Source organism: Hordeum vulgare, chromosome 1H, assembly GCF_904849725.1.
Source record: "Hordeum vulgare subsp. vulgare chromosome 1H, MorexV3_pseudomolecules_assembly, whole genome shotgun sequence".
NCBI classification, from domain to species: Eukaryota; Viridiplantae; Streptophyta; class Magnoliopsida; order Poales; family Poaceae; genus Hordeum; species Hordeum vulgare.
In genome coordinates, this window is record NC_058518.1 from 187,863,922 (window position 1) to 187,886,310 (window position 22,389).

Genomic DNA, 22,389 nt, shown 5'->3' on the forward strand with positions numbered 1-22,389 from the left:
TTGCCCCGCAGCCATGCCTGCTCCAATGATAATTAGCATCTCCTCATAATGTTTAATAGGCTTGTTCAAGAAGGGTTCATCTTCTTTGTGGTCCTTTGCAAACGAAAGTAACCATTTCAGCAAGGAATGTGTGCATCAATAAATTGCAGCAGGTTATAATGCATGAAAGAATAAAATCAAGCAAACGCTAATGCATACAAGAACTCATTTCAGCAAGTAAATGGAGTATACAAACTTCCAACAAGTGATAGTGCATGAAAGAAATCATTACATCAAGTATATTATGAGATAAATGGAAGCAATTTCAGCAAGTACTAAAGGGAAGTAAAATAGGTACCTTAATGTGGTTTGGGTAATGCTCATGAGCAAGAACAATCATAAAGTTTTCTTCACCCCAAAGTGCACCACTCAACGATTTGAGATGCACTATCTCTTTATACTTCCTCTTCCATGTCCTTGTACGATTTGTGATGTTTCCAATCAAGTCCGTGCGCTGAAAGTGTTCATCATAGCAGTGGCACAACTATTCCAGTGGACATTCTTGAAGAAGGTACCACGTCTATGGTCACCCGTCACCGAACCACATTGGTGGACCAGCATGTACCATGACGTGGTAGGTGTCCATGAAATTTTCTTAGCCATATCCTACAATTCCAGTAAGTACATAGACATTATAAAGAACCAAATTAGCAAGTATGTGAGCATAAAGAACCAAATCATCAAGTATTTTAACATAAATATTTTAATTCCAGCAAGTATTTCAACATAAAGAACAATAGTAGTATATCATTACAACAAATAATTACAATAAAATTCCAGCAAGCACAATACTTCGAAGAAATCATTACAACTACTACATGTTTTGTTGAATATAGTTTTGTCGGTCTTCCCACATTTGATCGGCTAGCCCTTGCCTAAAATTCGCCATATATGCATGTTCTTGTGCTTGGACAGTTGACAATGAAGCATGAGTGATATTTGGCACCCATTCATCCTCGTGTATGATATATTCATCAATCCTATCATTTAAAATCCAATTCTGAATAATGCAACAAGCCACAACAATGTCTACTTGAGTAGGATAAAGATAAAATGGAGTGGCGTCATCAAGGATTTTGAATCTTTTCTTCAATGAACCAAATGCATGTTCTACGGTTGTGCGTGTTGGACATATGCCCTAGAGGAAATAATAAATTGGTTATTATTATATTTTCTTGTTCATAATAATTGTCTATTATTCATGCTATAATTGTATTAACCACAAACCATAATACATGTGTGAATACATAGACCACACCATGTACCTAGTGAGCCTCTAGTTGACTAGCTCCTTGATCAATAGATGGTCATGGTTTCCTGACCATGGACGTTGGATGTCGTTGATAACGGGATCACATCATTAGGAGAATGGTGTGATGGACAAGACCCAATCCTAAGCACAACACAAGATCGTGTAGTTCGTTTGCTAGAGCCTTTCTAATGTCAAGTATCATTTCCTTTGACCATGAGATTGTGCAACTCCCGGATACCGTAGGAATGCTTTGGGTGTATCAAACGTCACAACGTAACTGGGTGACTATAAAGGTGCACTATAGGTATCTCCAAAAGTGTGTGTTGGGTTGGTACAACCGAGACTGGGATTTGACACTCCGTGTGACAGAGAGGTATCTGTGGGCCCACTCGGTAATACATCATCATGATGAGCTCAATGTGACTAAGGAGTTTGTCACGAGATCCTGTGTTAAGGAATGAGTAAAGATACTTGCTGGTAATGAGATTGAACAAGATATAGGGATACCGACGATCGAATCTCGGGCAAGTAACATACCGATGGACAAAGGGAATTGTATATTGGATTAATTGAATCCCCGACATCGTGGTTCATCCGATTAGATCATTGTGGAACATGTGGGAGCCAATATGGGTATCCAGATCCCGCTATTGATTATTGGACGGAGAGGTGTCTCGGCCATGTCTGCATGGTTCCCGAACCCGTAGTGTCGTGGTTTTGTCACGGCATGTCCTCGTGCAAGGACTTAGGTGTGAGGCCATCGCAACCATGTGGCGGCTTGAGAGGGGTTGGTCGGAATCGAGAGACGCGAGTTTACCCAGGTTCGGCCCCTCCGATGGAGGTAAAAGCCTATGTCCTGCTTGTGTTTCATTGATGAAGATGATGATCTCAATTACAAGGGTGCGGAATCGCTACCTCTAATCTCGAAGGTGTATAATATGTCTATCTCTCATGACTTGTCTTGTCTAGACCTAAGTTGTGAATCATCATTTCCCTCTTGGGGCGCCTTTTTCCCTCTTGGGGCGCCTTACCCCTCCTTATATAAGTGGAAGGGGTAAGTTTACATGTAGAGTCCTAATAGGAGTAGGATTAGGACTAGTCTCTCTTGAATCCTAATCCGAGTCTTCTTTCCTTTTTGAGGGAGTCTTTCCTCTTCTTGTGCCTTCTCTTGTGAGCCGGCCCTCCTGGCCTCTCTATGAGCCGCCTTATGGCAGGATGTACGCCGGGCCCTGGGCCTTCGTCATTTTTCTTAGTCGCCCGTGGGGTCAAGTATGAGTCCCCCGCCAGGTCACTGCTGAGTCGCCAAGTCCTTGGCGTGTCATACATCAAGCCGGGTTACACTGCGGGGTATATCCCCGACATTAGCCCCAGGTTAGCTTGAATTTATTCATGGTAAGCTCCTGAAATAAGAATAATAAATATGTTAAGGGACCGGCTTGATTTCCTGAAGGGGCTCCTTGAAAAATCTGGGTTTGTTCTTTGAACTTTCTTCAATCATTTTGCATGTACGTGTCCTCCACAATAAAATACATATGCCATTGAATCGGCCTTCAATGCTTTGGCTTGATGTAAATTTGGAGAATAAGAAATCCACAAAATGTTGAACCGGCTTCTCTTTGCTTCGGTCGGTTATGATTGATAATGGCGGGTATGATTGTTGGTAACGCCCCGTCAAACAACTGAACTCCAATTGACCTGATCATATTATTGGGGATAAATAAATCCATGTAATGTTGAACCAGTCTTTCAATGCTTCAACTAGATAAAAATATGTTGAGCTGGTCTTGCTCATAATTAACATCTTGAAAGTACTCTTCAATCTTTTGATATATCCATATTACCTGTAGCCCCCAAGCTCTAAGTTTAGCACCTCATGATGACTTGGAGATTTGCAATAATATCTTTGACCATGTAGCCCCCAAGTGTCGGGTTGTCTTGCCTGCAGCAGCCTGGGACTTGTAATCATCTTATACTTATAAAGCATCAGCTGGTGTAGCCCCCAAGAGTCGGCTCATTAATGTGTGATGGGCCGGGTCTTCAATTTGGAGGTCATGATCTGTGAAACAACTAAGTGTTGTAGCCCCCTAGTGTCGGGTTGTCTTGCCTGCAGCAACCTGGGAGTTTAGAAATTTTGATCTGAATAGTGTAGCCCCCAAGTGCGGGGTCGATTGCTTGCGGTTACTTGGGACTTCCACGTTTTCTCCTTTTAACATAAAACGTCATATGATGTAGCCCCCAAGGCCCTGGTCATTATGCAATAATGAGCAAGGACTTTGTAAATCTGATGATGTAACCTTGAGCAGCAATGTGTAGCCCCCAAGGGCCGGGTCATTATAAAAATGATGAACCGGTTCTTCCTTGAGTCCATACTTGAATAAAAAGCGACCTGTACCCTCCACGGTCGGCTTATCTCCTTGAGGTAGCCGGGTCTGTTGATGATGTGATGATTTGAAAAGCGGATTGCATTAGCCCCCAAGTGTCATGGTGCATGCTTGCAGCGACATGGGTCTTTCATACTTTGATGTATTCTTGATTTGAATAATATAGCCCCCAAGTGCCGGGTTGTGTGCATGCAACGACTTGGGACCATTCCTTCCCTATCCACTCTCATGATACCTTTGTGATGAAAGAAATCCTTGGTCGTGGTTGCAATGTGACCCGACAAATATATGGTTGAGAAATCCATAAGTGTTGTAGTTTACTACATAGCACAAGTTGAAGAAATCCAAGAGTCGGTCAATTAGATGACCCGACATTATATGTGATAGGGAGGCTCTTCGACAATAGTCAATTCTTCCGACCTGGCTTAAAAACCCGAATTGTTTAACACTATTTATGATAAACCATGATGAAAATCCAGACGTATTGCCTATCAAAGATTTATTTGCTCCTGCAAAAATTTATGCTTTGACCCGGTTTGAAGATCGGCATGATATGTATGTATGATGCATGATGCAATGCAATATGATGCATGTATATGATAGAATAATGCTGGCAACACCATAGTATGGCATCAAGTTATTTTAAATAAGCCGACTCAGTAGTCATGGCAGCCGGCTCACTGAGTCACGTCAGGTAGGACGAGCTCTCAAGGCTCTAGTGGTACCAATAAAGGTTAAGCCGGCTCAGTGAGTCACGACGGCCGGCTCAGTTAGTCACGACAGGTTAGGACAAGCTTGCAAGGCTCTAGTGCTATCCTAAAGAGGCTTTTTGCAACAACCTTAGTTGTTTAGACCGGTTGATCATGCGCGAGTCAAGCTTCAGTGAAGTAGGTTCAGTGTACCCATGGTTTGTCTATTTTCCATATGTCGGCTCCCGCAAGCACCCTTCATGTTTTAACCAAGGCGAGTTCAGGGTCCAAACCGGATTAACTCGCCAAGAGTACATGGGACCATAGGGCGAGTCGCCAAACACACTCTCTAGAACCATTGTAATGCGTTCATTTTTCGCTAGTCAAGAGGGTATTCAGGTTGAACTCAGTGAGTAGAAGCCCCCAAGTGAGCTATGATTAGGTAAAAGTCGGACATAGGATTGCAGAAGCTTATGCTCTTACCGCAAAACGACTTGGAAACTAGTAGCCCCCAAGTAAGCCGACTTAATTCTCAAAATCATATAAGGCGCCCATGTTTGAACCGTGCAACATGGCAACTTTGGTCCTCTTTAGCTTACCAGTATCCAGTTTTGAAATAAGTGCAGCATGGCGACTTATGCTCTATGATACTGATAGCGTCATGCTTGGACGGCTTAGGAAACATTAAAGACTCATGATTTCAAGAAGCTGAAACGGCAGAGACCCCGAATTTCGTGGGCGCCGGCTTTATTGTTGTAACGACCCGGGGTTCTTAAATTATTCATCCCAGTTGAGTCTGCCGAGCCATGTCGATGTAGCCCCCGAGTCTTAAGTCGACTTAAAGAGGCAGCTTGAGAATCTCCATACTTGATTGGGACATAAGCCGACATAGGGTCGATGGTGAATAATGGACTTTTGCCCCGTGCTTAATTCTCAGGTAGTCCGGCTCTCGTGGTTCCTTCAGGGCCACTTTCCTTTCTCTTTTGCTGCTTGCTTTGAATTGTCGGTTCAATAATGGCCGGCTCAAATTGTAGCTTCACGAGGGATGTTTTCGTGTCAAACTCTCTTGTTTCTTTTGATATGCTTTGCTCCAATGTTGTTGGGGGAGATGGGCCGCAAAGGCGGCTTGCATGCATCTGTTGGGCAGCTCGTATAGACGAGCACCGCACCGATATGTTGATGTAGACTAGACTGCAGGGGTGACGGCTTGCGTTCGTTTGTTGGACGGCTCATACAGGCGAGCACTACACCTACGTGTTGAGTTGAACGCGAGAGTTGTGTGGCGATTGGGTACACACTCGAGAATCGGCCGTGGTGTTGTAAGTCGTCTTGGTTGCGCGGGCATGAGAGTTGGCCGCGTCATTTGTGAACCGTCTTGGTCGCGCGGACGTGAGAGTTGGGCGCGTCGTTGTAAGCCGGCGTAGATGGTGAGTCGTCCATGTCGATGATTGACACGAACTTCGTACTCGTAATATGACGCCACTTTGTAATTAATAATTGTCCTACATAAAAAATTACAAGCCAAAGTAATTGTTTACATAGAAATTAATATATGGTAATAAAAATAAATTAGATAGATATCACCTGATATTTTTTCGAATAGTTGGCAGTCTAGCTTTGTAGACTGATTGGGTCATAAAATACGCGGCCCCAATAATGTCGCAACATCATGCAAAAAATTTCCAAAACTCCCAATTGTTGACTTATCTCCAAGATTGCAGTACTCTGGACGTTGCCAAAAGGTTTAATCGATCTACCCTCACGAACACAGGAACAATGTGCGTCACCCCAGCTGGCCATATTTGAATACGTTGTGCATAATTTCGCAGCCATCACCTTGTCTAAGGTTTCGCGTTGATATCCAGGAATATCTGGAAAAATCTAAACAAGTCTCCCGTACCCCCTTGCGTCGCCCTCAGGCGACGCTAGGGGCCCCCGAAGCCCTAGCCGCCAGAGCGGTTCCCTCCTTCCTCGGCCGCCGCTGCCGCCGGCAAGGGCCACGGTGGCGGCGGGCCCTGCGCCTTAGAGCCAGGGCGGGTGGTGCCGCGGAGCCCCAGCGAGGCGGAGGGGCCGTTGCGCGCAGGCAAGACGGGGGCGGCGGTCAGGGCGGCGGACCTGATGTGCGGCGGCGTTCGTGGCCCCATGGCCGGGCGTGGTCAGGTTGGATGGCGGCGGAGGCGCTACATCCGGCGAGGGCAACGGCTGCACGCAAGGGCGGTCATCGAAGGCTGTGGATCTGGCGTTTCCTGCCCAGATCCGTCACGACTTGGACTTCTTCGGCCGGTGGCGCGAGGAGTATCGGTGTGGGGCGGCGAGGCCCCTGCCGGCATGCCGAAGGCGGTCTTCGTCTAATGACGTGCCTCCCTCGGTTCCATCCAGCCACGAGATCGGGGGGTCGCGACTTCCGATGAAAACCGCGCCGACCTCGGTCATGGCGGACGATGGCGGCGTCTAGGACGTCGTTACCAGCCCATGGCATCGTTGTTGCAGGTCGTGGCACCACACTCGTGATTCTCCGAGGGAAACCTTAGATCTGGATCTACCAGTCGGACGATGATGGCATCTTCGATGTCATTTCCCTCCTGAGGGCATCGTTTTGGAGTACGTGCTGGGTGGACGCGACAAGAGGAGGAGCGGTGTTTGGTCTACCGTGAGCCATACGGTGTAGGGCGGCATGGCGCTGCGGTGGTTCGTCGACAGGCACGTGTAGGCGGACACGTGCAGGATGGTGGCGCTGTCTGGCACCGTGGTGGCGTCGACGGCAGACCTCGCAAGGAGGATGCATTTGTTCTATCTCTGGAGAGGGTACGGTGGTAGCTGGTGGAGGCGGCCTCTGCGCCGGACCAGTTTGGGATCCATTCTCAATGGTGGCTGGGCTGGAGCATCAGACTATAGATGTTAGGATTTGGTGCGATATCTGTTTGGTATTTGGCCCGGATATTCAGCACACCTTCATCAAGGAATAGGAGTAGCAAGATGTGTTGTCTAGATGGTGGCTTCAGGCTGACTGATGTATTACTTTATATGGTCTCTGTGAATAATTAATAAAATGGCTGTATGCATCGTCTAGATGCAGAGGCCGGGGTGTATCCTCCTTTTCTAAAAAAATCACCTTGTCTAATTTAGAGACTTCTGTGACCCTCTTTGGATGATGTATAGGAGTGGCAGGCTGTTTCGAACAGTATGCAATAACAGTCCAGCAAATGTTGGATGTTGTTTCCATCTGTTCCTCCGTGTAATAGAAAACATGTGATTGCACTCCGTGGAGAGTAGTATTAGCTCTGTACACTTGGAGTCCACCTTTTTAGGCTAGCTTCTCAGGTGGCTGTCGTCTTGCGTGCAATACTGCTAATGCCAGATCTAACCAAGATCCCTTTGAGCGATGTGATAGCTTCTGTCTTACTTCTCCTGCCATTGTTGTTTGATTTTACTCTGGGCTCATATCATCCGTGTTAGATGTGGTTTGGAGAGAGCAGCTATGCCGCAAACCGGGAGGACGGGGAACCAGCTGCTGAGGACGTTTATGCGACTAACGAATCCCTACCCATGCACCACGAAGCGGAAGCTGCGGATGCGGATGTGGAAGAGCGAGCCAAGGCGAAGCGAGGCGGCTCAGAGACAAGGTCGAGTCTGATACTGGCGACAGCTGGGGGGCATCTCGGGGCGAGGCGAGACAACCCGGCGACGAGGTCGACCCGAGCACGACTCGATCAGGCGCCGGTGGAGGCGGGGTGCAGCCGAGCCACGGCGCGGCGGGTGCAGGCGCAGCGGCGGCTGAAGATGCGGCGAATATGTGTGCCATAAAAGTGGCGCATGCGCGGCAGGGCAAGGCGGCCATGGCGCCGCGGCAGTAGAGGGCCTGATCGAGGCGAGGCGAGGCCGTGGCCAATGACGCCGCGAGAGAGGCAAGGTGACCCTAGCTCGGACGCTTCGATCGCGGAGTGAGTCCGGCTCGGGCGAGGTGAGGTGGCCGAGGCGAGGGCGAGGAGGCTATGGCGCGGCGGCAGGAGAGGCCGAGTCGGCCATGGCGCGACGTTAACGCGCACGTGTAGCTGTAGGTTGGTCCCCTCGGCGACTCCCCTTTTTTTCTTTTCTTCTCCGATGCTGGTCTTCTCGTGGAAATAAAATATACTACTGATCGATGTAGTATTTTGATCTCTTTTTGGACTTCTCGTCTAGTGGTGCAGCAGTAGCTCGGATTCTGTAGAAAGCTTGCATGGTTGTTTGGACGAGGAGATGTGACATCCGCCAGGAGGCGCGTATGCTGTTACGTGAAGTGCTGTAGTAGTAGCGGAAATCCATCTCCGTTGGAATCAACTGATCGCCCACGTGCATGCGGCGACGCACAATAACCCTAATTCCCTTAACTCAATCTCGGTTACGGCGGCTCACGCGATGGAAATCCTGTAATGACTTGCATCGACGCACACCAGGGAACCCTAATTTCATCTTAATCACAAAACTTGTACACACCGTCTTGATTGCTTTTTGATGATGTAATCTTCTGCGTCGGCTATCACGGATACGTAGAGTCGTAAGCTTTTTCGATCCTAGGAGAGATCCCTTCAAAAACACAAATCTACCATGCGCTGGTCTCACGGTGGACGCCAAATGTTATGATTTTGTCACGGTATATGTCCTCGTGCAAGGACTTAGGTGTGAGGCCATCGCAACCATGTGGAACCATGTGGCGGCTTGAGAGGGGTTGGTCGGAATCGAGAGACGCGAGTTTTCCCAAGTTTGGCCCCTCCGATGGAGGTAAAAGCCTACGTCCTGCTTGTGTTTCATTGATGACGATGATGATCTCAGTTACAAGGATACGGAATCGCTACCTCAAATATTGAGGGTGTCTAATGTGTCTATCTCTCATGACTTGTCTTGTCTAGACCTAAGTTGTGAATCTGTCTAACTTGTCCCTCTTGGGGCACCTTACCCCTCCTTATATAAGTGGAAGGGGTAAGTTTACTTGTAGAGTCTTACTAGGAGTAGTATTAGGACTAGTCTCTTTTGAATCCTAATCCGGGTCTTCTTTCCTTTGTGAGGGAGTCTTTCCTCTTCTTGGGCCTTCTCTTATGAGTCGGCCCTCCTGGCCTCTCTATGAGCCGCCTTATGGCAAGGTGTACGCCGGGCCCTGGGCCTTCGTCATTTGTCTGAGTCTCCTATCAGGTCAAGTATGAGTCGCCCGCCAGGTCATTGCCGAGTCACCGGTGAGTCGCCAAGTCCTTGGCGTGTCATACATCAAGGCGGGCTACGCTGCGGGGTATATCCCCGACACGTAGGGTCTACACACTTAAGGTTCGGTGACGCTAGAGTTGTAATGAGAATTGTATGTTGTTACCGAAAGTTGTTCGGAGTCCCGGATGAGATTCCGGACGTCATGAGGAGTTCCAGAATGGTCTGGAGGTAAATATTTATATATAAGAAGTTCTATTTTGGCCACCGAAAAATGTTTGGGGTATTGTACCGGGAAGGTTCTAGAAGGTCCCGAATTGGGGCCCACCTGCATGGGGGGACCCACATGAACGTGGGTAGTGGGGGCAAGGCCCCACACCCCTGGTCAAGGCCCACCAAGATCCCCCTTGGAAGGAATAAGATCATATCCCGAAGGGATAAGATCAAGATCCCTAAAAAGGGGGATAACAATCGGTGGGGAAGGGAAAGGATGGGCTTTCTTTCCTCCCAACTTTGCCGATGCCCCAATGGACTTGGAGGGCAAGAAACCAGCCCCCTCCACCCCTGTATATAGTGGGGAGGTGCATGGGAACGTGAACCCGAGCCCGTGGCGCAGCCCTCCCCCTCCTATACCTCCTCCTCCGTTGTGCTTAGCAAAGCTCTGCCGAAGAACCACGAGCTCCACCGCCACCACGCCGTCGTGCTGCCGGAGTTCTCCCTCAACTTCTCCTCTCCCCTTCCTGGATCAAGAAGGAGGAGACGTCCCCGGGCTATACCGTGTTGAACGCGGAGGCACCGTCCGTTCGGCGCTTGGATCGGATCTTTCGTGATTTGAATTTCCGCGAGTACGACTCCATCAACCGCGTTCTTTGCATCGCTTCCGCTTAGCGATCTTCAAGGGTATGAAGATGCATTCCCTCTCTCTCGTTGCTAGCATCTCCTAGATTGATCTTGGTGACACGTAGGAAATTTTTGAATTATTACTACGTTCCCTATAGTGTTATCATGAGCTAGGTCTATACGTAGATTCTATGCACGAGTAGAACACAAGTAGTTGTGGGCGATGATTTGGTCAGTTTTCTTGCTATTACTAGTCCTATCTTGATTCGGCGGCATTATGGGATGAAGCGGCCCGGACCGACTTTACACGTACGCTTACATGAGACTGGTTCCACCGCCTGACATGCACTTGTTGCATAAGGTGGTTAGCGGGTGTCCGTCTCTCCCACTTTAGTCGGATCGGATTCAATGAAGAGGGTCCTTATGAAGGGTAAATAGCAATTGGCATATCATCGCTGTGGCTTTTACGTACGTAAGAAACGTTCTTGCAAGAAAACCCATAGCAGTCACGTAAATCATGCAACAACAATTAGATGACGTCGAACTTGTTTTTGCAGGGTATGCTATGTGATGTGATATGGCCATAAGGATTTGATGAAATATATGTGATGTATGAAATTGATAATGTTCTTGTAATAGGAATCACGACTTGCATGTCGATGAGTATGACAACCGGCAGGAGCCATAGGAGTTGTCTTACTTTATTACTAACCATTATCCATAGTAGTAGAAGTAATAGTAGGCGAGACAACTTCATGAAGACACGATGATGGATATCATGATGATGGAGATCATGGTGTTGTGCCGGTGCCGATAGTGATCGTGCTACGCCCCGAAGATGGAGATTAAAGGCGCAAGATGATACTGACCATATCATGTCACTTTATGATTTGCATGTGATGTTTATCATGTTGTTACATCTTATTTGCTTAGAACAACGGTAGTAAATAAGATGATCCCTCACTAAAATTTCAAGAAACGTGTTCCCCCTAAGTGTGAAATGTTGCGAAGGATCGTTGTTTCGAAGCACCACGTGATGATCGGGTGTGATAGATTCTAACATTCACATACAACGGGTGTAAGCCAGATTTACACACGCGAAACACTTAGGTTGACTTGACGAGCCTAGCATGTACATACATGGCCTCAGAACACAAGAGACCGCAAGGTCGAGCAGGAATCATATAGTTCATATGATCAACATGGAGATGTTGACCATTGAAGCTAAACGCAACTCACGTGATGATCGAACTTGAGTTAGTGGATTTGGATCATGCGACACTCGAATGACTAGAGGGATATCAATTTGAGTGGGAGTTCTTAAGTAATATGATTAATTGAACTCATTATCATGAACATAGTCAAAAGGTCTTTGCAAATTATGTTGTAGCTTACGTTGTAGCTCTACCATCTTTAATATGTTCCTAGAGAAAATTTAGTTGAAAGATAATAGTAGCAATTATGCGGACTAGGTCCGTAAACTGAGGATTGTCCTCATTGCTTCACAGAAGGCTTATGTCCCTAATGCACCACTCGGTGTGCTAAACCCCGAGCGTCATCTGTAGATGTTGCGAACATCTGACATACATGTTTTTGATGACTACATGATAGTTCAGTGCATAATGCTTAAACGGCTTAGAATTGAGGCGCTAAAGAAGTTTCGAACATCGCAGGACATACGAGATTTTCCAAGGGATGAAATTGGGATTTCATGCTCGTGCCCTTGTTGACAGGTATAAGACCTCCGACAAGATTATTTGCCTACAAAGTAAGGGAGAAAATCTCAATTGTTAAGCATGTGCTCAAATTGTCTCAGTCCTACAATCGCTTGAATCGAATGGGAGTTGATCTTCCAGATAAGACAGTGATGGTTCTGCAAAGTCACTGCCACCAAGCTATTAGAGCTTCATGATGAACTATAACATATCAGGGATGGATATGATGATCCTTGAGCTATTCGCGAAGTTTGACACCACGAAAGTAGAAATAAAAAAGGAGCATCAATTGTGGATGGTTAGTATAACCACTAGTTTCAAGAAAGGCAAGGGCAAGAAGGGATACTTCATGAAATAACAAAAGAGTTGCTGCTCTAGCAAAGAGACCCAAGGTTGAACCCAAACCCAATACTAAGTGCTCCTGTAATGAGGGGAATAATCACTGAAGAGGAACTACCCTAGATACTTAGTAGATGAGAAGGCTGGCAAAGTCGACAAAAGTATATTGGATATACATGATATTGATGTGTACTTTATTAGTACTCCTAGTAGCACGAGGGTATTAGATACCGGTTTGGTTGCTAAGTGTTAGTAACTCGAAACAAAAGCTACGGAATAATCGGAGGCTAGCTAAAGGCGAGGTGACAATATGTGTTGGAAGTGTTTCCAAGGTTGATGTGATCAAACATCGCACGCTCCCTCTACCATCAGGATTAGTGTTAAACCTATATAATTGTTATTTGGTGTTTGCGTTGAGCATAGGCATGGTTAAATTGTGTTTATCACAATACGGTTGTTCATTTAAAGAGAATAATGGTTACTCTGTTTATTTGAATAATACCTTCAATGGTCTTGCACCTAAAATGAATGGTTTATTGAATCTCGATCGTAGTGATACACATGTTCATAATTTTTGTGCCAAAAGATATAAAGTAGTAATGATAGTACCACTTACTTGTGGCACTGCCACTTGAGTCATATTGGTATAAAACGCATGAAGAAGCTCCATGCTGATGGATCTTTGGACTCGCTCGTTTTTGAAAAGTTTGAGACATGCGAACCATGTCTATTGGTATAAACGCATGAAGAAACTCCATGCAGATGGATCGTTTGGACTCACTTGATTTTGAATCACTTGATACATGCAAATCATACCACATGGGCAAGATGACTGAAGGCCTCGTTTTCCAGTGAGATGGAACAAGAAAATAACTTGTTGGAAGTAATACATTTTGATGTGTGCAGTCCAATGAGTGTTGAGGCACACAATGGATACCGTTAAGTTTTTTACTTCACATATGATTTGACTAGATACTAGTATATTTACTTGATGAAACACAAGTCTGAATTATTGAAAGGTTCAAGTAATTTCAGAGTGAAGTTGAAGATCATCGTGACAAGAGGATAAAATGTCTACGATATGATCATAGAGATGAATATCTGAGTTGCGAGTTTGGTACAAAATTAAGACATTGTGGAAATTGTTTCACAACTAATACCACCCGGAACACCATAGTGTGATGGTGTGTCCGAATATCATAGCCGCACCCTATTGGATGTGGTGCATACTATGATATCTCTTATCAAATTAACACTATCATTTTTGGGTTAGGCATTAGAGACAACCACATGCACTTTAATTAGGACACCACGTAATTTCGTTGAGATGACACCGCATGAACTATGGTTTGGAGAAACCTAAGCTATCGTTTCTTAAAATTTTGGGGCTGCGATGCTTATGTGAAAGAGTTTTAGCCTGATAAGCTCGAACACAAAGCGGATAAATGCATCTTCATTGGACACCCAAAACAGTTGGGTATACCTCCTATCTCAGATCCGGAAGCGAAGTGTTTGTTTCTAGAAACGGGTCCTTTCTCGAGGAAAAGTTTCTCTCGAAAGAATTGAGTGGGAGGATGGTGGAAAGTTGATGAGGTTATTGAACCATCACTTCAACCAGTGTGTAGCAGGGCACAGGAAGTTGTTCCTGTGGCGCCTACACCAATTGAAGTGGAAGCTTATGATAGTGATCATGAAGCTTTGGATCAAGTCACTACCAAACTTCGTAGGTCGATAAGGACGCGTAGTACTCCACAGTGGTATGGTAATCCTGTCTTGGAGGTCATGTTGCTAGACAACAATGAACCTACGAGCTATGGAGAAGCGATGGTGGGCCCGGATTCCGACAAATGGCTGGAGACCATGAAATCAGAGAGAGGATCCATGTATGAAAACAAAGTGTAGACTCTGGAAGAACTACTTGATGGTTGTAAGACTGTTAACTATATATGTATATTTAAAAGGAAGACAAAATATGATGGTGAAAAGTCGCCATTAAGAAAGCTCGACTTGTCGCAAAGATGTTTCCGACAAGTTCAAAGAGTTGACTACGATGATACTTTCTCACTCTTAGCGATGCCGAAAGTCTATCAGAACTATGTTAGCAGTTGCTGCATCATTTATGAAATCTTGCAGATAGGATGTCAAATATTGTTTCCTCGATGGTTTCCTTAAGGAAAGGTTGTATCTGATACAACAAGAAGATTTTGTCGATCCTAAAGGATGCTAACAAGTATGGAAAGCTCCAACGATCCTTCTAAGGACTCGAGCAAGCATCTCGGAGCTAGAATATACGCTTTGATGAGGTGATCAAAGATTTTGGTTTTATACAAAGTTTATGAGAAACTTGTATTTCCAAAGAAGTGAGTGGGCGCACTATAGAGTTTCTGATGAGTTGATCGGAAATGATGTAGAATTTCTCGAAAGCATATAGGGTTGTTTGAAAAGTGTTTTTCAAAGGAAAACCTGGATTGAGCTACATGAACATTGAGCATCAAGATCTATAAAGATAGATCAAAACGCTTAACAGTACTTTCAGTGAATACATATCGTGATAAGATTTTGAAGGAGTTCAAAATAGATCGGCAAATAAAGAGTTCTTGGCTGTGTTATAAGGTGTGGATATTGAGTAAGACTCAAAACCTGACCATGACAGAAGAGAGAGAAAGGACGAAGGTCGCCCCCTATGCATTAGCCGTAGGCTCTATAGTATGCTATGTTGTGTACCGCACGTGAAGTGTGCCTTGCCATGAGTCAGTCAAGGGCTACAAGAGTGAGCCAAGAATGGATCACTGGACAACGGTCAAAGTTATCCTTAGTAACTAGTGGACTAAGGAATTTTTCTCGATTATGGAGGTGGTAAAAAGAGTTCGTCATAAAGGGTTATGACGATGCAAGCTTTGTCACTAATCCGGATGACTCTGAGTAGTAAACTAGATTCGTATAGTGGAGCAATAATTTGGAATGGTTCCAAACGACACGTGGTAGCAGCATCTACAGGATAAGATAGAGATTTGTAAAGTACACACAGATCTAAAAGTTTCAGACCCCTTGACTAATAACCTCTCTCACAAGCAAGATATGATCAAACCCCATGGGTGTTAGATTCATTACAATCACATAGTGATGTGAACTAGATTATTGACTCTAGTGCCAGTGGGAGACTCTTGGAAATATGCCCTAGAGGCAATAATAAATTGGTTATTATTATATTTCCTTGTTCATGATAATTGTCTATTATTCATGCTATAATTGTATTAACCGGAAACCGTAATACATGTGTGAATACATAGAACACACCATGTCCCTAGTGAGCCTCTAGTTGACCAGCTCCTTGATCAATAGATGGTCATGGTTTCCTGACCATGGACATTGGATGTCATTGATAACGGGATCACATCATTTGGAGAATGTTGTGATGGACAAGACCCAATCCTAAGCATAGCACAAGATCGTGTAGTTCGTTTGCTAGAGCCTTTCTAATGTCAAGTATCATTTCCTTAGACCATGAGATTGTGCAACTCCCGGATACCGTAGGAATGCTTTGGGTGTATGAAATGTCACAACGTAACTACGTGACTATAAAGGTGCACTACAGGTATCTCCGAAAGTGTGTGTTGGGTTTGTACGAATCGGGACTCAGATTTGTCACTCCGTGTGACACAGAGGTATCTCTGGGCCCAGTCGGTAATACATCATCATGATGAGCTCAATGTGACTAAGGAGTTAGTCACGGGATCATGTGTTACGGAACGAGTAAAGAGACTTGCCGGTAACGAGATTAAACAAGATATAGGGATACCGACGATTGAATCTTGGGCAAGTAACATACTGATGGGCAAAGGGAATTGTATACGGGATTAATTGAATCCCCGACATCGTGGTTCATCCGATGAGATCATCATGGAACATGTGGGATCCAATATGGGTATCCAGATCCCGCTATTGGTTATTGGCCGGAGAGGTGTCTCGGTCAGGTCTGCATGGTTCCCGAACCCGTAGGGTCTACACACTTAAGGTTCGGTGACGCTAGAGTTGTAATGGGAATTGTATGTGGTTACCGAAACTTGTTCGGAGTCCCGGATGAGATCCCGGACGTCATGAGGAGTTCCGGAATGGTCCGGAGGTAAATATTCATATATGGAAGTCCTATTTTGGCCACCGGAAAATGTTCGGGATTTCTCGGTATTGTATCGGGAAGGTTCTAGAAGGTTCTGGAGTGGGGCCCACCTGCATGGGGGACCCACATGAACGTGGGTAGTGGGGGCAAGGCCCCACATCCCTGATCAAGGCGCACCAAGCCCCCCTTAGAAGGAATAAGATCATATCCCGAAGGGATAAGATCAAGATCCCTAAAAAGGGGGGATAACAATCGGTAGGGAAGGGAAATGATGGGATTTCTTTTCTCCCACCTTTGCCAGTGCCCCAATGGACTTGGAGGGCAAGAAACCAGCCCCCTCCACCCCTATATATAGTGGGGAGGCACATGGGAACCTGAACCTGAGCCCCTGGCGTAGCCGTCCCCCTTCCTACACCTCCTCCTCCTCCATAGTGCTTAGCAAATTTGTGCCGAAGAACCACGAGCTCCACCACCACCACGCCGTCGTCCTGTCGGAGCTCTCCCTCAAATTCTCCTCTCCCCTTGCTAGATCAAGAAGGAGGAGACGTCCCCGGGCTGTACGTGTGTTGAACGCGGAGGCGCCGTCCGTTTGGCGATTGGATCGGATCTTTCGCGATTTGAATCGCCGCGAGTACGACCTCATCAACCGCGTTCTTTGCTTCCGCTTAGCGATCTTCAAGGGTATTAAGATGCACTCCCTCTCTCTCGTTGCTAGCATCTCCTAGATTGATCTTGGTGACACGTAGGAAATTCTTAAATTATTACTACGTTCCCTAAGAGTGCGAAGAGAAGAATGCCTAAAGTTAAACAACTCCTTCTCATTTTGCACATGATTGTTTCCCCACTCATTTAAATGGTATCTCACGCCACTTAAGGAGGCAAGAACCCTGGTTTGACTCCATATCCCACATCAACTAGATAAAATTTTCCTAAATATGAGGAGAATTAGGGTTACTTATAAACATAGGGAATATATATATATATACATATATATAGGGAAAATACATCCTACCACCCAGGTGTAGCTACCCTACGTGTTCCATATACTACCACGCGGGAGTATATATATTAATTTATCATTCTTATTATGTTCATATACTATATATAAGATTTTTCAAAGTAAGTTACATGAAAAAATTACAAGGTGATCCATAGTTTTTATTATATTTGTGAAATACACATATATTTGTATGTAAAAAAGAGCATACACAAAATATGATACATACTACCAAAAAAATAGTATATATACTACCTAAACATGATTATATACTACATACTACGCATACATACTCTCCGATTTGATAGATACTACATACAACATACAAAATACAAGTGGTGGTAAGTACCACCGGTGGTAGATAAAATTTGTCATATATATATATGGAAAATACATACTACCACCTAGTGGTAGTTACCACAGCCTTCACTGCCATATGATTGCATCAAGATCCGTCATCATCTTAACGGATCATGGAAAGAGGAAAGACAGTTTTTTCCCACCCACTTAATTAGTTTGTTGAGTTCCCGATTTTCTTGGCTCAACCGATTGTAGTCCCATCTCTCTCTCCAACTCAATCTCCACGTCCAACGGATCATTTCGTTGGTAGTAGCGTTATGCTGCACACACTACAGGAATCGGGCATTTTGCTGTCAGGACGCTAAAGACGGCAAAGAGAGAATTACAAACGGCAAAAATTTTGCCGTCAGCCCATGACGGCAAAAAATATCGTCAGACCATGTGCCCGAAAAGGGTAATTTTGCCGTCAGCATTTTTTCGGGCAGACGGCAAAAAATTTGCCGTTAGTGAAAATGGTTTGCCGTCATCTATTATGAGGCAGACGGCAAAAAACCTAACAGAACCACCCGAACAACGTTAACTCTTTGCCGTCATCCGACCGGAATGCAAGACGGCAAAGATTACGGGTTTGCCGTCAGTTGTTATCAATACCAGACGGCAAAGACATTTTCTTTTAAAAATAAATAAACAACAATCCTTAGTTATCAAAAAATGTATTGCATAACACATAATCTTCATTATTAAAAAACCCAAAATATAAACAACAATCCTCAGTTATCAAAAAGGCTCAATCATCAATTATCACAAAATATATACACACTACGATGTACATAATACACATAATGCATCACAATACATAGGCCAAAAAAATCCACACGCTGTCGCCTACATCGAGCAGAACCAGCCGCTTCTCCCGTCCTGACGCCCCCGCACAGGAGCGTCACTGCCCAATGCCCAGCCGCATCGCGCTCTCGTCGACCTCGCCGGCCGGTCGCCGGCCGGAGCCCAGCCTCTTCTTTCCACCCACCTGGCGCGGTAGCGCTCCCCTGCGTGCGCTCGTGCTCCCGCCCCTGCCCTGCCCCCCGTGCAAAGCCGGCGTAGCCGCTGCCACTCCCAAGAGGTGGCGCCGTGGGAAGAGTCGGGGCCGGCTGGTGCGACGGGGGAAGCGGGGCCGGCGGCCGATGGGGGCGACGAGGGAGGAGTCAGGGCCGGCGGGTGCGACAGGGGAGGCTGGGGAGATGGGGGCGGCAGGGGAGATGGATGGGGGCGGCGGGTGCGACGGGGGAGGAGTCGGGGGCGGCGGGTGCGACGGGGGCGACGGGGAGGTGTCGGGGCCGGCGGGTGCGACGGGGGCGACGGGGAGGAGTCGGGGCCGGCGGGTGCGACGGGGGCGGCGGGGAGGAGTCGGGGCCGGCGGGTGCGACGGGGGCGGCGGGGGAGATGGGGGCGGCGGGGGAGATGGATGGGGGTGGCGGGTGCGACGGGGTCGGCGGGGGAGATGGATGGGGGCGGCGGGGGAGATGGATGGGGGAAGGAGGGGAGATGGATGGGTACGAGAGAGAAGAGAGGTGGGGAGAGGATAAGGTCGGGTGGAGGTGAGTGGTGGGCCAGCCGGGGTTTTTTTTTTAGGGGACCAGCCGGGTTGAGTGGGTGGGAGAGCCAGCGACGGTGGGATGGGCCGCCACGTCATCGATCCGTGGGATCGATCCGCGTGGTGTGCTTTCTCTTTGCCGTCATCCGGTTATTTTTCAAGACGGCAAATTAAGTCTTTGCCATCATCCGGTTATTTTTACAGACGACAAAATATTTTTTCACCCACGTCCGTGCGTGGTGCGATGGGGTGGGCTGGTGTGTCTCAGATCTTTTCACGTCATTGATCCGCGTGATCAATCCGTGTGTTGTGCTTCTTATTTTGCCGTCATCTAGTTACTTTTACAGACGGCAAAATTATTTTGCCGTCATCCAGTTATTTTTAAAGTCGGCAAAATAATTTTGCCGTCATCTAGTTATTTTTACAGACGGCAAAATACGTCTTTGCCGTCATCCAGTTATTTTTACAGACGGCAAAATATTTTTTCACCCTTGTCCGTGCGTGGTGGGATGGGGTAGGCTGGTGTGTCTCAGATCTTGCCACGTCATCGATCCGCGTGATCAATCCGTGTGCTGTGCTTCTTCGTTGCCGTCATCACTTTCTATTACAAGCGGCAAATTATATCTTTGCCGTCATCCGCTTATTTTTACAGACGGTAAAATAATTTTGCCGTCTGCAATTTTAATTATAGACGGCAAAATATGTTTACGCCGGCAGTCATTCTTTGCCGTCAGCAGCTGACGACAACTGACGGCAAAAGTGCTCTTTGCCGTCATCCACGAAGAAAAGCTCACGGCAAAGATTTAAACAGACGGCAAATTACCTGATTCCCGTAGTTACATACTCGGTGTACTCCAAGTGACAATACATATACTTCCATTGTGTTTGGAGAATTGTAGTATGGAGTATATAGCCACAAAACAACATACTCCATACTCCTACTCGTAATTACACCCATATGCATGTATTGCATACTCGGTAGTTGTGAGTATACGCATATACTCCATACTCCTAATTGTAATTATGTGCGAATATCTGCATACTCGATAATTGGGAGTATACACATATACTCCATACTCCTAATTTGTAATTATGTGTGAATATACTCCGTACTTCAATTAAAAAATAGACATACACTGAAATTATACATACTCCATACTCCCGCAAAAGAAAACATAATCCATACTGCATGCTCCAACTAGAGAAATATGTAACCCGTGCTCTGATTAATTAGGATAATAAATACATACTTTCCGTAAAAGAAATAGTCATGGTACTAACTAAGATAGAACTAACAAATTTTCAACAAGATGCATTGGCCGGTCAAAAACCAAGGAGGTTGGTGAGATTTCTCGTCCAAAAATAACATACTATGGTTAGTTGCATGCATGCTAGCTTTATTGGATGTTCACCTATCCACTAACCCGCTTGGGGTGGAGGGATAATGAGACACGTGGCAAGTAGATAGATAGGGGGTAACTACCATTGCTTGTAGATAAAATTTATCATATATATATATATCAAAATCCCATTGACAACATGTATCCACATGGTTAATCTGTTACCTTGTGGGATACGTAGACCATTCTCACGTATTAAACCATCACGTAAAACTACAACATCATGTCCTCTCCCCTCCCAACCAGCCAAGACATATGTGAAGTGAAGATCAAAATCAACAGCCGCCATCACATTTTGAGTAGTATGTTTCTTTCTACCAGGAAAGGCAGCCTCCATATCAGGTGTAATAGAGGCTCGTACATGTGTACCATCAATAGCTCCAATACAATCTTGTTATGTGAAAATAAAAACAAAAAATAGGATCTAAAGAGATTTGTGCCTACAATGATAGAATGTTGTAACATGGTCTCATACCTTAAAGTATGGATCCCACCGGTGGTTTCCTTCTATTTTATTTTGTGTCTCCAGTGGAGGCTTCCTAATAAGGTCATCTCGAAGCTCACCGATTGCATGGAGTAATTTAAAAAAAAAATCGGCTAGCAACTTCACCGGATCTACCGAAATTCCCACCAATGACCCTATTCCAAACATTGTGATGAGCGGTGTGCAAAAACATCACTACTTGCTGCTCAATAGGCATATGGATTGTGTCCTTCAGCAAATTGAATCTTTGAAGAGTTGACGAAACTGAAAGAAATGTGCTCTCCAAAGCCTAAGCATGTTCACACAAGTTGTGTCATTCTTCCACACTTTGTTATCAAAGTATTCTCTTCTCATCCTATCTCTCTCATCAATTGGGGCGTATGTAATTGCTTCTCTCCTCTTTCTTTTTCTAGATTGAACAACAAAAGCTATCATGTTGACAAACATTGTGCTGCTGCCTGCTACGGCAACAAAAGACCTTCCCCGACAACGGCGCCTGGAATCCTTCTGCTGCTGGCTACGCCTACAGGGACTTCCTTGGCAAATACGCAAAGGATTCCCCCGTGGCCTTGGAGCCTTGCGTTGGTGTTCCCTTGAAGAGGAAAGGGTGATGTAGCACTGCGACAGTAAGTATTTCCCCCAGTTTGAGAACCAAGGTGTCGATCCAGTAGGAGGATCGCGTCAAGTCACAAGTACCTGCACAAACACAAAGAGCTTGCACCCAACGCTGTGAAGGGGTTGTCAATCCCTTATAGACTGTTTGAAAAGTGAGAACTGAAAGCAAAAAGTAAACAAAGCAAAGTAAAAGTAAAAGTGGAGACGATAGTTGTGAATAGACCCGGGGGCCGTAGTGTTCACTAGTGGCTTCTCTCATGAAAGCAAGTAGACGGTGGGTGAACGAATTACTGTCGAGCAATTGATAGAACCGTGCAAAGTCATGACGTTATCTATGGCAATGATCATATCTATAGGCATCACGTCCAAAGCAAGTAGACCGATACTTTCTGCATTTACTATTATTACTCCACACGTCGACCGCTATCCAGCATGCATCTAGTGTATTGAGTTCATAA

The 22,389-nt window shown here is 45.7% G+C and overlaps 1 pseudogene; it reads right to left on the minus strand.

The window, feature by feature from the left end:
• Positions 1–480: 480 nt before the first annotated feature.
• Positions 481–21,751, minus strand: LOC123397886 (annotated as a pseudogene).
• Between the last annotated feature and the right edge of the window lie 638 nt (positions 21,752–22,389).